Source organism: Humulus lupulus, chromosome X, assembly GCF_963169125.1.
Source record: "Humulus lupulus chromosome X, drHumLupu1.1, whole genome shotgun sequence".
NCBI lineage: Eukaryota > Viridiplantae > Streptophyta > Magnoliopsida > Rosales > Cannabaceae > Humulus > Humulus lupulus.
This window is the reverse complement of record NC_084802.1, coordinates 97924551-97940576: the sequence shown is the minus strand read 5'-3', so window position 1 is coordinate 97940576 and position 16026 is coordinate 97924551. Positions and strand designations below refer to the sequence as shown.

At 37.5% G+C, this 16026-nt stretch overlaps 1 non-coding gene across 1 annotated transcript; it reads left to right on the top strand.

The window, feature by feature from the left end:
- The first annotated feature begins 12546 nt into the window (after positions 1-12546).
- On the top strand, positions 12547-12653 carry LOC133807463 (small nucleolar RNA R71). The gene has a single exon (XR_009879378.1). It is a non-coding gene; the product is annotated as a small nucleolar RNA R71 (small nucleolar RNA).
- The last annotated feature ends 3373 nt before the right edge of the window (positions 12654-16026 follow it).

Below are 16026 nucleotides of genomic sequence, written 5' to 3'. Positions count from 1 at the left end.
TAATCATAGATATGAATCAAGTTTACCTAACAAGCCTCCACCTCATGAAAACTATGCAATACAAGCTCAGAATTTTCAACTACATTTCATCCAGAATTTCAGTAAAATCTATTCAATAATCAACTTCAATCTTCTCTATGCAAATCAGCCTTAACCAATAAATAACACACAATCACAATACCATACGCATGTCAAATCTTCCAAATCATTCCATCAAAACCGAGTATTTCATATGCTTGCATAATTCATCAATCTCCCTTAATATGATAACACATGCTCAAAAATCAATAGGACTTTTAGGCTTATAATTGAATGGCTAAGGTAATGGTAGTTGAAAATGGCATTTTGACTAAAGTATACCATAAGCACACAACCAAACAAACCACTCTTGTCTCAACTTGAAAACTCAAAAACAATCCCAAATTTTCTTACTTTGAGAGAAAATTCATAAAGCGAAATAATATTTTCATTTCATCATTTTTTTTTATGGTACTACACTCCCCCAAACTTGTTTCTTTGTATTTTCAATTGGAGTGTAGTTCATTTTCAATGTTTTTCCTTTCTTTCTTTTTCTCTCATTTTTTCTTCTATTATTGACACAAATTTCTCAATATAAACCCAATTACAATCCATCCACCAATCACTTTTCATATGCTCATGGTTTATATCCAAGGGAAATGTAAATAACAATGTTTCAATTAAGCTCAAAATAAGTGGCAAACAACAAAAAAAAAAAAAATCACATTAAGCTCAAAATTTGGGTAACTAGAGATTTAATATATTAAGGTTGGCTTGAAAGGCTCAATCGTTTAAAAAAAATCGCCTAAATCATCTTCCTAAGCATGTACTATTTCAATTTCAGCTCAATCAACAAACTATGTAAGTTCTAGAATATTTTCAAATTTTGATCCACAAACCCACTTAATATGCATAAACTAAAGGATTGTAAGAAATTTATTAATCAAGGCTTTTATGACAATTAAACTCAGATCAAAGCTAATCATTACATTAATTTCACAAGCACGCGGATTCACATAGTTTGTCAAACAAAAAAAAAATCACTCACATCATATGGTTATAAGTATCAATGGCTTCCAAAACAACTTGATTCATAATTATACTAAAAACAACTAAAACAAAACAAATAAAACAAAAACAAACAAAAAAAAACAAAACAAAGTAATCTTTAATAACACATTGCCCCCAATGTGTTAAAAAAATCAAAGAAAAAGAAAACTTACCCAATCACCACATCAGTATGGTGGAGGAGGCGGTGGCTGCTGGTAAGGAAGAAACTCCAGCGGGTACTGAAAATAAGGTTGCGACGCTTCATTCAGATTCCAATGATTGACCAAAGCATTCAGTTGATCGACATGTGTATGCTCATATGCATTCCTAGCCATCCAATATTGTTGCATATGGTTGTTCTGTTGAATAATATAATTTAACTTAGCATGTGTGTATTGGACATGAGGATTAATCAGTCCACCAATTGCCATCATTGGATCCTTATCCATAGCAGTCGCTGCATTTTCCTCTGCATCCTCTGGTTACTCTGATTGAACAGCCTCAGCATGTCGACGACGACGCGGTCTTTGTTCCTCAGGATCAGGAACTACTATAGGTGCAGAATACCCATAAACAGCACTCTGAGTAATAATACCTTGCACCCGTCCTTTAACATCAGCCGGATGCACCGGGACTCCATAAGTTTCACACAAATCCATAATAAAGGATCCATGCCCTAATCCACCAGTTGTCGTGACCAGACAAGTAAACCCAATACTATTTCTAAGTTGTTTTCCCACATCAATTTTCATCCCCTTCATGATTTTATAAACCATAAGCAATCAGTCCATAGCAATATCAGAAAAATGTGATGAAGGGATCAACCGAGCACTCACAAAATATAAGAATGTACGTGTTATTCAGTTGAGTTGACACCTATACATGTGTTTAGGCTCATCATGAGTATAAGTAACTCTAGCTCCAGGACAACCAATGAACTCCGCCACCTCCTCATAATTAATTTAAGTGCATAAGAACGCATTATACTCATCTTGCTCATTTGGGTAAGACTGAAGCTCATAAAAATTGTTTAACGCCACAGCATTAACCGACATCCGCTTCCCCCTAACAAAACATGTATTATTCTCTTGCTCAGGCCAGTTTGCATAAAAACTCATATACCAGAGAAACAACTGGTTTAGGAATGCTCTCAACATTTACCAATGACTGGCAACCTCTATCTTGAAGTATAACCCTAATAGGCTTATAGGTCGGGTCATCAAAAGGAAAATTCTAATAATCCATTCCTTGCTCTGGAACTAAACTCCACTTTCTTAATCGTTCATGTCTATCTTGAGCTTCTTTCCTTACAAACCTTGATTTATCATAAGAAATGGCCCCCCTTGATGACGATGCTCCATGACTCAATCTCTTAGGTCCCATTATGCTTCTTAACACTTAAATTCTACAAAAAATTTGACAGAACCTCCCCTTATTTTTTTCCACTTCCCCAAATCAACAAAACACCACAAATCTCACAAACAAGCTTCTCAAACCAACACTCAACACCCAATTCACAATAATATACTATCAAAAACACCAAAATATTCAGAGAATACGAGAGAAATAATTACCCACAATGAAAATTTGATGAAAGATATTCCTCAAGCTCTCCACAGATTGCACAAGCTCCCCCAAAATTTGAAATTAGGGTTATGAATGGAAAGAATGGAATTGAAAGGGGATTTAAGCTAAAGTAATGGTGGAAAAGTGTTTGAATAAGGTTATAGGAAGATTATGAGAGATATTATGGAAATATTTTATGGGTTGGCCTGAAACAATGGTGTAATGCATGTAGGGATTTCGGACTGTGTAGAGAGGGAATGTTGAAGTGAGAGAAAACACAGAAAACTTAAGGGTTATAGCAATTTTGTAAATAAGCGCCATAGCGCATAAGGTGTATCACCGTGGCCCATGTCAAAATTTGGGCTAAATTCTGGGGATGCATGTCGCGGCTCAATGTTAGGGTGCCGCAGCGCCTGGGCACTCAAGAAAATTTTTGAGCTCTATGTCCGTGCTTGCATCGCGGCTCAATTGTGTTCCTGTAGAAAAACTTCATTGTTTATAGTTTTATAGTTTTCACGCATTCCACGACTCATATTTACAATCTAAAATCCAAAATTTTGAAGAAAAACAAAATCAAAAATAAAATTTAACTCCGAACAAAAAACAACAAAAATACTTGTCCAATTAAAAAGAATTAAAATACTAAAAAGAACTTGGGATGCCTCCCAAATAGCACTGTCGTTAACGTCATTTAGCTGGATGCTTGCTTCTTCTTCACAAAGGTTGTAGCTGGATGATGGTCTTGGTTGTATCAATAGGACCACCCAAATATGGCTTTACTCTCTGCCCATTAACATTAAACGTCTCTTGATCCTTTCCTTTCAACTCCACTGCCCCATAAGGAAATACTTTAACCTCCATAAATAGCCCTGACCATCTCGACTTCAATTTTCCTGGAAATAACTTCAATCTAGAATTGAACAACAACACCTACTGCCCTAGTTGAAACTCCTTGCGAACAAGATTTTTATCATGCCAAGCTTTAGTACGCTCTTTATAGATCTTGCCGTTCTCATAGCCCTCATTACAAAACTCTTCTAGCTCATTCAGGTCCAAATACCTATGATATCTTGCAGCTGTGGCATCCATATTCAACTCCCTCATTGCCAATAAGCTTTATGTTCCATCTCCACCAGCAAATGACATGCTTTACCATAAACTAACCAGTAGGGAGACATGCCAATAGGAGTCTTATGTGCAGTCTTGTATGCCCATAATGCATCATCAAGCTTCTTAGACCAATCTCTTTTTGATCTATTGACTGTCTTCTCAAGGATACTTTTGACTTCTCTATTTGACAATTCTACTTGACCATTAGTTTGAGGGTGGTATGGCAGAGCAGTTCTATGATGAACACCATCACGAGCCAGCAAGGCATCCATCACCTTGTTACAAAAATGGCTACCTTCGTCACTTATTAAAGCCCTAGGCGTGCCAAAACAAGTGAAAATATGCTTATGCAAGAGTTTAAGTACCACCTTGCTGCCATTTGTAGGTGTCGTTGCTGCTTCCACCCATATAGATACATAATCCACCGCTAGCAAGATGTACTTGTTATTGTAAGATGATGGAAAACGACCCATAAAATTTATCCCCTATACATCAAATAATTCTACCTCAAGAATTCCAAGTAAGGGCATCTCATTTCTCCTTGAAATGTTGCCAACTTGTTGACATCGATCACAAGCTTTTACAAATGTATTTTCATCTTTCCACAACGTAGGCCAATAAAAACCACATTGTAATACTTTTGCAGCTGTCCTTGTTGCTCCGAAATGACCACCACAATGAAAAGTATGACAATGAGTCAAAATTGACACCATCTCATCTTCAGGCTCACATTGGCGAATAATCTAATCTGCACAATGCTTGTATAAGATGGGCTCCTCCCAATAATAATTTTTTACCTCTGAATAAAACTTTTATAGTTGTTGTCTAGACATTTCTGGAGGCACTATATTGGCAGCCAAGAAATTAACATAGTCAGCGAACCACGATACCTCCTTATTCTCCTCTATTTTAAATAACTGCTCATCCAGAAAAGCATCATTAATCTGCACCTCTTTCTTACTTTGACTCTCTTCTAGTTCTAATCTAGACAAATGATCAGCCACCAAATTTTTAGTACCTTTATTATCCCTAATCTCCATGTCAAATTCTTGTAGTAGTAGAACCCAACGAATGAGACGAGGCTTGGAATCTTTCTTAGTCATAAGGCATTTAATGGTGGAATGATCAGTGTACACTATTACCTTATTCCCAATGAGATATGGCATAAACTTATCAAAAGCGAACACAATGGCCAATAGCTCATTTTCTGTAGTAGCATAATTAACCTAAGCATCATTCAATGTACAACTTGAATAATAAATTGTTCTAAACACCTAGTCAACTCATTTCCCCAGCACTACTCCTACTGCATAGTCACTTGCATCGCACATCAACTCAAATGGCAATTCCCAATTAGGTGCAACAACTATTGGTGCGGAAGTCAATTTCTCTTTAAGTACCTTGAAAGCATGGCGACACTTCTCATCAAATTAAAAAAGGTACTCCATTCATTAACAATGTAGATAGGGGTTTCGAAATCTTGGAAAAATATTTAATGAATCTTCTGTAGAACCCACATGACCAAGAAAGCTTCTAACTCCTTCTACTGAAATCGGAGGTGGTGAATTCTCTATTGTTGATATCGTAGCCCGATCTAGCTCAATTCTCTTACTTGAAATCTTGTGCCCTAGAACAACTCCCTCATTCACCATAAAGTGGCACTTTTCCCAGTTCAATACTAGGTTAGATTCCTCACATCTCTTAAGAACCAGCTCCAGATTGGCCAAACAATTATCAAAAGAAGACCCATAAATATAAAAATCTTCCATAAAGATCTCAATAACCTTTTCTACCATGTTCAAAAATATAGCCATCATACATCTTTGGAACGTTGCAGGTGCATTACAAAGTCAAAAAGGCATTCTTCTAACCGCAAAAGTACCAAACAGGCATGTAAACGTGGTTTTCTCATAATCCTTAGGTGCAATGGAAATTTGATGGCATCATAAATATCCATCCAAGAAACAATAATAACTATGGCTCGCCAACCTACCCAACATTTGATCAATGAAAGGCAAGGGAAAGTAATCTTTTCTAGTGGCCTTATTCAATTTACGATAATCTATACATATTCTCCAACCTGTCATAGTACGAGTCGGAATCAATTCATTATTCTCATTCTTAACCACTGTCATTCCTCCCTTCTTTGGAACTACTTGTACTAAACTCATGTAACGACCCAAAATTACTAATAAGGCTTAAGGGCCTTGATTGGTATGCCGGGAGGGCACAATTGGAAGTTATGTGAATTAATGGTGAAAATGCATGATTATGTGATAAGCATGCTTATATGATTATTTGGATATATGTGATGCATGACTATGCGTATTAGTATGCATGTAGGCCCTGATTAGGTTATAAGGGCATATTCGTAATTTTGGCCCGTTGAGGGCATAAATGTAAATATTTGTGATAAATTGTTGAGACCACATTATTATTTGGATATATATGTAGCTTGTGACTCGAGGCGATCCTAGTGAGCGGTTTAGCGGAAAAGTCACGGCGGAGATTTATAACTGGCTCGTGGGAGTCCTGGGGTATTTCTGGGAATTTGAGAAGTATATTGGAGATTATTTGATATTAAGGAATATAATTGGTGATTAGCTAGGTGTCGGGGTGCAAGCGGTAAATATTAGAGACATTTGAGGAATTAGCGGGAATTGGGAGTAATGACCAAAATGCCCTTAGAATGATTTAAAGGCTTAGAATTTATGGGAGGGAAAATTGGTCATTTGATTTAAAATCAGGGATAAGTATTACTCTGCTTTATTGGCTTAGTGGAATGTGTATATTATTTGAGAAGCCTAAAGGAAAACAAAATAGATAAAAGAAAAGAAGGAAGGAAAAACAGAACACCTAAGTTAACCCTTTCTCTCTCATTTGGTTCTGTCTTTTTGCACCATTTCTTGGGGGGCTTTTGGAGTCGTGGTTCAGAGGAGGGTTACGCCAAAGCTTAGCACCTGGATCCTTGGTAAAGCTAGGAGGTTCTACATGAAGTAAGTCTAATTGAGGTAAGCTTCAAGGCTGTTTTTGAGTTTCTGGTTTTGTGTTGAAATAGATTTCTGAATTTAGTTTTGGATGGGAATTCTAGGGAATTAAAGCTAAGGTTTTGAGGATGGAAAGCTAAGGAAGTGTGGAGAATAGCCTAATGTCTAATTTCTCCATTGAAGGTAAGAAACTCTGGACTTGGTCACTTGAATTCTGAAGTTTTTGGTGTTCTGTTGAGTTTTTGAGTTTCAAGATCAATCATGGTGGTTTCTCTATTTTGGGGTGCATGTGGCTGAGTTTTTTATGGTTGGGTCATATGGGGTGAGTTATAGATGTTGGTAGGCTTGTTTTGGGGTATGGTTGAGGTTTGGTTCGAGGAAAATCGAAGGAAGAATTTTGGGGTTTGGCTGTGCTGTGACTAGCACTGTAGCGCTAGTCATTGGGCGCTACAACGCTAGGCCTTGTGGTTAGAGAGATTTTTGGCTATGTCTGTAGCGCTATATCGTCCTCTTTATGGCGCTGTAGCGCTACCCTGTTTCTAGAAGGGGGTTTTTGAGTTATTTCCTAGGGTTTTTGCCCGAGGGCTCGGGGTTTGATTTCACTACCTCATTTGGTGGAATTAGGGCTTCCCGAGGGCTCGGGATTGATCCCGAGGCTAGGTTTCGGAATTGAAGTTTGGTGATAATTCTGATCTATGGCGGTGACTAGGTGTACGCTAGGGCTCGGAAGGGATCGTTCTTGAGGGTTGGTTTCATTGATCAAAACTAACGGAATCGAAGGTAAGAAAACTGCACCCGGTTATGTGATTATGTTGGGACTAAGAGCTCCCTATATCTGTATGATGTCATAGATGGTATTATGCCATGGGACATGTGATAAAACAGCCTAAGAGTGCCAGAATCAATATTTGCGCACAGGGCGTGGCTCGGCCACTGGTAGCTGAGGACAGCTTGATATTCACTGAGCTCGGTTTAAGCGGGCCAGAGTCAGTGGGATAAATAGGGGTGCGACCTAAGGGCGTCAACCCTGGTTATTATATGTGAATTGGTTGTTAATGTTAATTGATAAGCTTGGTACGCTGAATGCTTGATTATATGGATGTTTTGGACTGTTGAGTATATGATTACACTGTATGAATTATCTGATCGTTTGATTGATGATTATGCTCTATTATTGTGTTTTCTTACTGGGCCTTGGCTCACGAGTGCTACATGGTGCAGGTAAAGGCAAGGGTAAAGTGGACCAATCCTGAGTGGGAGAGCTTTGAGGCTGAATGTACATAGTCAGCTGATCGGTCTCCACGGCCAAAGAGTAGTACAGGACGGGAAAAGCCTAAATGTCTGTTTTGCCCTTAGAGTGGCTAGTAGTTGTACTTATAACTTGGAATTTTGTAAATCGTCTTTTAAATGCTATTTCTTTTGGGATCCCATGTACTAAAATGTGTAATTATATGAAATGTAACTTTTGTGACCAAAATCTTTTAACCCTAGTTCAATTATAGTTTCAGTAACACGTTTCTAACTAAATGACTTGATTAGCAAGTCTTGCACCTTTATAAACACACAAAGTGTAGCGGTCTTGGCTATCCAGGGCGTTACAACTTGGTATCAGAGCATCCTAGGTTTAAGGGTTCCTAAAGACAAGCTCGACTCAGGGTTTGGTAATTGTGTATACATGATTACATGCTTAAATAATTGGAAAGGAATATGAATGATGATATATGTATGATTAATAGGAAGCATGAGATACTGATAGGGTCTGGCCCTTGACTATTGCGTGATGAGATTGAAGCGTGTTGATTAGCATTACTATTGTATGTGAATGAATATTTGGATAATGGTTTGTATACTGAGTGAATGTGGTTAACTTCCTGAATTGAATTCATATGTTGTATCTGCTTATTGGCTTGTAGGAAGCATGATAAAATGTGATTATACTTGGTTGTAATAAAAATTTGGTAGCTAAATGTATAGTATTATGGATCTGTGTTTAATATGCTTTATGTGTGCATAATAACTGTGGTTATTTGGACCTGGCTGTGGAATGGTTCAGAGTGTGAACCTCAGGGCTGAGGAGTTTAGTCAGTAGTGGCGGATGAACTCAAATTGTTTGCGCCTAGAATGGTTAAGTTGACTTGGCGTTGTTTTATAGGGGGATTGCGGATGATAGTTGGAGTTGGAAACCTCCATCTGTCCCTGAAAGCCACAGCAGATGTTTGCTAGTATGTGAGTAAGCTGTAGGGTTTAATAGTTGAGGCTAGATGGAGAAACAGCGGACTTCTCTAGGGAAAGAGCCGCTTTTTATGCTTTGACAGTGAGGTTACTAGTGTTGGTTTAATGTGAGGGTATAGACAGATGAGGGTATTATATGGAAGGCCTAAAAGGCGTTATCCTCTGGTTTTGAGGAAAGTTTGGGTTGCCTAAGAATTTGTCAGAGGATGGGCAAAGCTAATTCCATCCTTGGTTATATGAAGATGAGAGGTCATGACTAAGGGGTTATGTTAAGTATTTATGGCAGAAGAATGCTTGAAAATGGTACTCGGGCTGAGACATTGGCATGATGGGTTGGAAAGAACTGAGATGGTGAATTGATGAAAGAGGTTAGAAAGACATAGTTTAAGCTACGGAGACTGGTAGGCTCATAAGCTTGATTTGGAATGATAAGGTAACAGCAGTGTATGTCAATGAGTTTTGTGGGTTGGGTAATTCATTTTGGGAAATTGATACAGGCGAGTGTAGCTAGAAATGATGACCCATTTAAGGATTAAACTATGGAATAGTCCAGAGCATTTGGGCCGCTCCGATGTAAGAAATCATCATCTGTATTTAGGTAGCAGAGAAGGCCATGTTATTTGAGATCTGTGAAATGAGGTATAGAGCATGAGTGCCAGAGATGCAAATGACAATATTTCCATTGGTGGAGTTTAGTAAGGAAAAATTCTCGGTAATCGAAGCAGAAGAACCCTGGACAGTTCTATGGCTCCTGGTCTTGTCAGGAAGGGGAATCTGATTTACAAGATAGCCGTCAGGATAGTGTTGGGAACCAGTGAGGTTATTTATTATGCACCAAAGGCAGACGATGCCACCTGGGGGAAATGTCAGGTAAGGGCACGACTTCTACATGGAATGATTTGATATGTTAGGATGGATTTCCCATGGTTAGAGGATGGAAGACTGGAATACCTTGTTACATTTGAAGCCCAAGGCTAGTTCCTCGGAGTTGATCAGTTAACTGGATAGTTCACGTTTTGGGTTATATAACGAGCTGGAAGAGTTCGGTGTTGCGAGTGTCCCAAGAAAGATTCAGACATAGAGAATATGCCTCAAAGTTCTTTGCGAGGGGATTGAAATACTAAGAGGAATTAGAAACTTTTGGAAGAGGAATTGGGACACAAGTAATAGAGAGGTTCGTGGTGAGAGCAATAGAGCTCGTCATATGGAAGCCTTGACATGAGTCAGAGTGAGAGTTAATTTGTTAAGAAACAACCATAGATTGTGGGGAATATCATTTAGAGTACCTTAGTTGGACTGAATGGAAACTAAGCTGACCAGTAGGGATTCAGATAGGTATACAAGGAAGGATTGGGTACGCTTCAGAACTCGGCTACAGATAGGTTCGGTATCAGGGACATTATGGAAGATGATAATGGTTTGACAGAAAGAATTACTGAAGCTGTCGAAAAAGTTTGACCTCAGGGTGGATCAGATAGAGCATCATATTGTGGAAATTGTTAGCATCGTCTGTTAAGGATAGAGAGTTTAAATGCCCGGTTACAAGACAGGACAATGTCTTCAGGAATTGATCTACAATCTGGTTATTACCAGGTGAGGATCAAGGAAAGAGACATTTCAGGAATCACAACTTATACCGAGTACAGTGTGATGAATTGGTAACAGAGGTTCTTAATTGATTCAAGCGTTAGCAACTCAGGTAAGCTCTACAAGCAGAAGATATAGGAATAGTATGAACAAGTCTCCTTCAGGGTTTATTGGCGGTATATTGGGCTACTCTCCAGTTAGAAGTGGAATGCGAACAACTACCATGCTGATGATGTTAGTACTAAGGAAGCAGGGTTACAGGTAAAGCTCCATGAAGTGTTAGTTTGATCTCGCCAGAGGTATTCAGAATAATGCTATAAGAAGAAGAGGGGACAGGTATGAAGAGGTTTGATCTAAAGCCACAGAGAAGCTACTGAAGAACATCTGAAGGATAGGGAGCACAACTAGACCAGTAAACGCGTCATCTACTACATAAGTATCTTTGCAGGCAGCTACACCAGAGATTAAAAGGACAGTAAAACTTGAAGTTAGACCGAATGGATAGTGTCAGATCGAAAGTTCAGAAGACAGAGTAAGAATTGATTAGCGCTTGGTGAGGTAGGAATATGCGTGTATGGGTGAATACAGAAGGGTGGCATAAAGGACCTAACTTATCTGCTGGGAAGATGAACTTATCAACTTTTACCAACACGTCTTCAATAATTCCCCTAGGTTGCTTGGCTAAACGTTATGCCAACTGTAATGTCACTGTTGTGGGCCTTGCTTCACCCAACCCTAGTCTGCGGAATATTGACAATGGCATTAAATTTATACTTGCACCCAAATCACACAAAGCATGCTTGCATTCAAAGTCCCTAAGGGTGCAAGGTATGGTAAAACTCCCTGGATCTCTTAACTTTTGCATGAGCTTTCTTTGCAAAATAGCACTACACTCCTCAGTGAATGTTACAGTTTCATAATCTCCCATCTTCATTTTGTTAGACAGGATCTCTTTCATAAACTTGACATAGCTAGGCATTTGTTCCAATGCTTCGGTGAAGGGGATATTAATATGCAACTTTTTTAATACCTCCAAAAACTTCGCAAACTATTTATCTAGATTGTGTTTATAGAGCCTTTGTGGGTATGGGATCTTGATATGGTTCTCAATGCTTACTGGAGGTACCACTTCCTTTTCTGGGAGGCTATCAGTAACCTTTTCTTCACTAGAGTCCTTCTTTTCTATGCCTTGGTCCTTTTTCTCCTGACTTATCTCCTCTGACTAAGTTCTCTTAGGCTCCTCATACTGTGTTCCACTTCTCAAGGTGATGGCTTGGCACTGTTCTTTAGGATTCACTTCAGTAGTGCTAGGCAAATTTCTTTATTCTCTATTAGTCATTAGATTGGCCAACTGCCCTATTTGGATCTCCAAACTCCTTATAGATGCCCTTGTCTCTTTCATGAACTGGTTCAACGCATCAGGTTGTGGTTCAGGTTGCTTCATGAGCATTGGTTGTTGTGGAGGTCTATTTTGTGGTTGATAATAACCCAGTGGAGGTAGTTGATAAGATTGTTGAGTGGGTTGATTATTTGTCCAAGAGAAATTTGGGTGGTTCTTCCAACCATGGTTGACATGGAATAAGGGTTATTGTTTTGTCTCTGATAATTTCCTATAGCTTGCACTTCTTCCATTGGCATATTATTCATATCTAAGACAGGGCACTAATTCATTGGATGACCACTACCACCTGCCTCTTATAAATTTTGTACTTGCATGGCTTGAGATGGAAGATGGGTATGTTGTAATTGTTTTGTTAATGCTGCCACTTGTGTTGTAAGTATGGAAATAGCATCCAATTCAATCATACCAGCCATCTTCTTTGGCTGTCCCCTTTCAGTTGGTCACTCATAGTTATTCATCGCCATCTCCTCTAGTATTTCATACGCTTCATTAGCACTCTTGCTCATGAACGCATCTCCTGCTGCAGCATCTATTATGGTACGAGTAGTACCATTCAACCTATTATAAAAATTATGGACAAGCATCCACTACTCTATACCATGATGTGGGCATTTCCTTAGCAACTCTTTAAATCTTTCCCATGCGTCATACAACAATTCCCTTTCTGTCTGGTAGAAATTATTAATTTCCCCTCCCAACTTTGCAACTTTTGCTGGAGGGAAAAACTTTGCTAAGAACTTCTGAGCTAACTTCTCCCATGTTGTGATAGAATTAGCTTGCAGCGAAATTAGCCAACTCTTCGCTCGGTCTTGTAGAGAAAATGGGAATAATCACCCCATTCATCTTAAATGTTGCACATAGCTCCAGGAAATTGGGTATGTGCAAATTAGGATCTTCCGTGGGCAACCCCCCAAACTGAACAGTAGATTGCGCCATTTGTAATATTGTTGGCTTGATCTCGAAATTATTTGCAGCAATAGTGGGGTGCCTAATGCATGAATGCACTCCTGTGACACTAGGAAGTACATAGTCTCTAAGCGTCCTTGGTCCTCATTCCACCGGGACCTCTGCAACATTTGGGATATTATTAATATTAGTAGTATTGCTTGCTGCATTTCCTTGATTCTCAGCCATGGAAAAATCCAGTCTTTTCTTTATATTTTGTTTTGTTTGCACGTTCTTTCAATTTCAAGATCTATCGATATGAGTTCCTTTTGTCTACTTCGTCGCATATACCAATAGTTCCTGAAACACAATATTGGCACAAATCGAATGAGTACTAGAAATAAAAAACCAATTTAGAATAAAAATCAATTATATTGATATTAATTATACAGTCCCCCACAACGGCGCCAAAAACTTGTTGTGATAATTTTGAACTACGCAAGTACACGCAATCGTAACAAGTAATAAATCAGTAAGTAAAGTATCGTTCCCACAAACACTGTTATTAATTACCGAAACTTAATTTTTGATTCTAATTGATTGACAATTAATAGATTCTTAATTTAATAAACTGAACACTAAAACAATAAAATAGAACAAATGATAGCTCAAATTAACTATTAATTCAAAGGATTGAGAATTAGGGTTATTAACTTCATCAACTATCCACCTATGTTTCTCTAATGCAAATTTGAGAACTCCTATTTCTATTGTGATAATGGATTAAAATTATAGATTATATTCTTACTCAGACTTATAATTCTCTACAATAAGCAATCTCCTACATCACTGTGGTAAATTAACATATTGCAGGCATTAAACACATAATCCTTAAGCTACACAGATTATACAGGTACTCTCATCCAATATAAATCAATGATTATTTGACTACAGTATAATTATCCTTCACTTCTCAGATCTCAGGTTAAAATCATCTAAATCATGCAATTAGTGGTCAATTAATCACAAGCATTAATCACAAGACAAATAATCACAATATTAATAGGAAAATCATAAGCACTTCATTAAATAATCATAAGGTTTCAAAAGAATCCATAAACACCCTAAATGAAAAATTAGTTCATGCTGAACATAATAAAATCCAGAAAACTAAAAATCAACATCACTAATCCAGAAAGTAAAAGTAAATAATGAAATAGAATGATAGACTAATTGATCTCCAAGCCTTTGCCTCCTTAGTGTGCTCTTTGAGTCTCCTCCTTAAGGTTTTTTTTTTCTTTCAGAAATCGTCATAATTATGATTAAATAGTAATTTGTGCTTTGGATGTGAAATCCCGCTTTTGTCCCTGCATAAAATGCCCTATTCTGCGAATTAACCACTCAGGCACTGTGACCTATGTCCAAAATTTGGAATGTTCCTTGTCTCTGACTGCTCAAGCGTCGCAGCTCTAATAGTCCTGCGCCACGACTCTAATAGTCATGCGTCGCGGCTCAAATTCCCCAGCCAATAGCGTTACAACTCTCAAAGGCAGCGCCGTAGCCCTAGACTTCTCGATGGTTCGACCTCTCTGTCTAATCGCAACACTATGGCTCTAAGTCGAAGCGTCACGGCTCAAATATCTTTTTTTCAACAATTTCCATCTTTTTGAAGCCAAACATAGTCATTTATCACTTACTTCCCATAAATTTGAAATATCATCAAACACAGGCAACAAAACGTCATACTGCACAAAAATAACTAAATAAACATCAAAAATTAAATAAAACAACCATTTAAAATACTATAAAAACTACTCAATCAGTGGCGACTATTAGCGACGACACGTATCGCCGCTAATAGTCTTATATATTCTTGTTTGTGGGAAATTTTCCACATTTTTTTCAGGATATTTTTTAATTTATTAGCGGCGATACGTGAGAAATGTTGTCGCTAATAATTTTTAATTAAAAAAATTATCTATTGTGATATCGCAACGAACATGCTTTGTCACCGCTAATAATGTCGCTACTAAAAACCTTTTTTTTCTTGTAGTGTGCAGTATTGTCACGCCAAAGACTCGTTTATAATTTAAAGAATAAATAGGATTCTGCCCCCCCCCCCCAAAAAAAAAAAATTGTTACCAACGGATTTTAAAAATTTTAAATTAAACTAACTTTGGAATATTAAAAAAAGGGAAAAAAACCATTAAACTAAAAATCAATTGAAATAAAAAAAAATTATGGGACAAAATAATTGGCTTAGGTGTTGGGCATGCGCCTGAGTGAGCTCGAAGTTAGCTAGGTAGCGACATCATTGACAGGCTGGGCTCATGCGGGTTCCCCTGCGACATTCGACTTTGGTGTCGCCTATGTTGTCATTCTGCATCTCTCCCTTTCCCTGCCCATCTCATATCTCTTTTCTCTCTCATTTGTTGAGTGTCCTAGGGTATTTGAATGGTGCAAAAGTGTGAGAAAATGAATAGAAATTTTGGGTTTTTCCTGATATTGTTAATATCAAATTAAAATGTGCATGAATTTGAGAGATTGAATTTTTTATTTGTATATGTTGTTATTAATTTTTTTGGTTGAGCTTTTGTTGTGATAAATTAATGAGTGTTGTTGCGATTGTTTGGGTGCAAAAGTGAGAGAAAATAAAAGAAAGTAAGAAAAAATGAAAGAAAATAAGAGAAAATTTTAATATAGTTTTATTTTTATCTATTTGATTTTTTAATTTTGTATGATTTAATTTAATTTAAATTGAGTTTTAGTTTAATGTTTTTTTATTTTTTATTTTTAATATTCAAAATATTTTTTAAATTTTAAATTTTTGAATTCGAGGGGCATGATTTGATTTGGTAGTGGTAAAAGTTTGAGGTAAAATTCTATTTATTTTTTAAATTATACAAGTGACAATGTTACATAAGCAAGCAAAGAGTCACGTCAGCATGTCGTTGGTCACATTTGATAAAATTAGATGAAATTCTCACTTTACAAGACAATAAATAGTTTGGAGAAAATTTTAACGGTCTAAAAAATTAGTGGGTACAATAATGTATAAATCATGGTTCGGGACAAAAATCATAAATAACCTATTTGCCAATAAAAATGCTGGCCTACTTCATATTGGCATGGACAAACAGAAGTGGGTTGCACGTAACCGCGTCTCTTTCAAAGTTGAACTTGGATTCA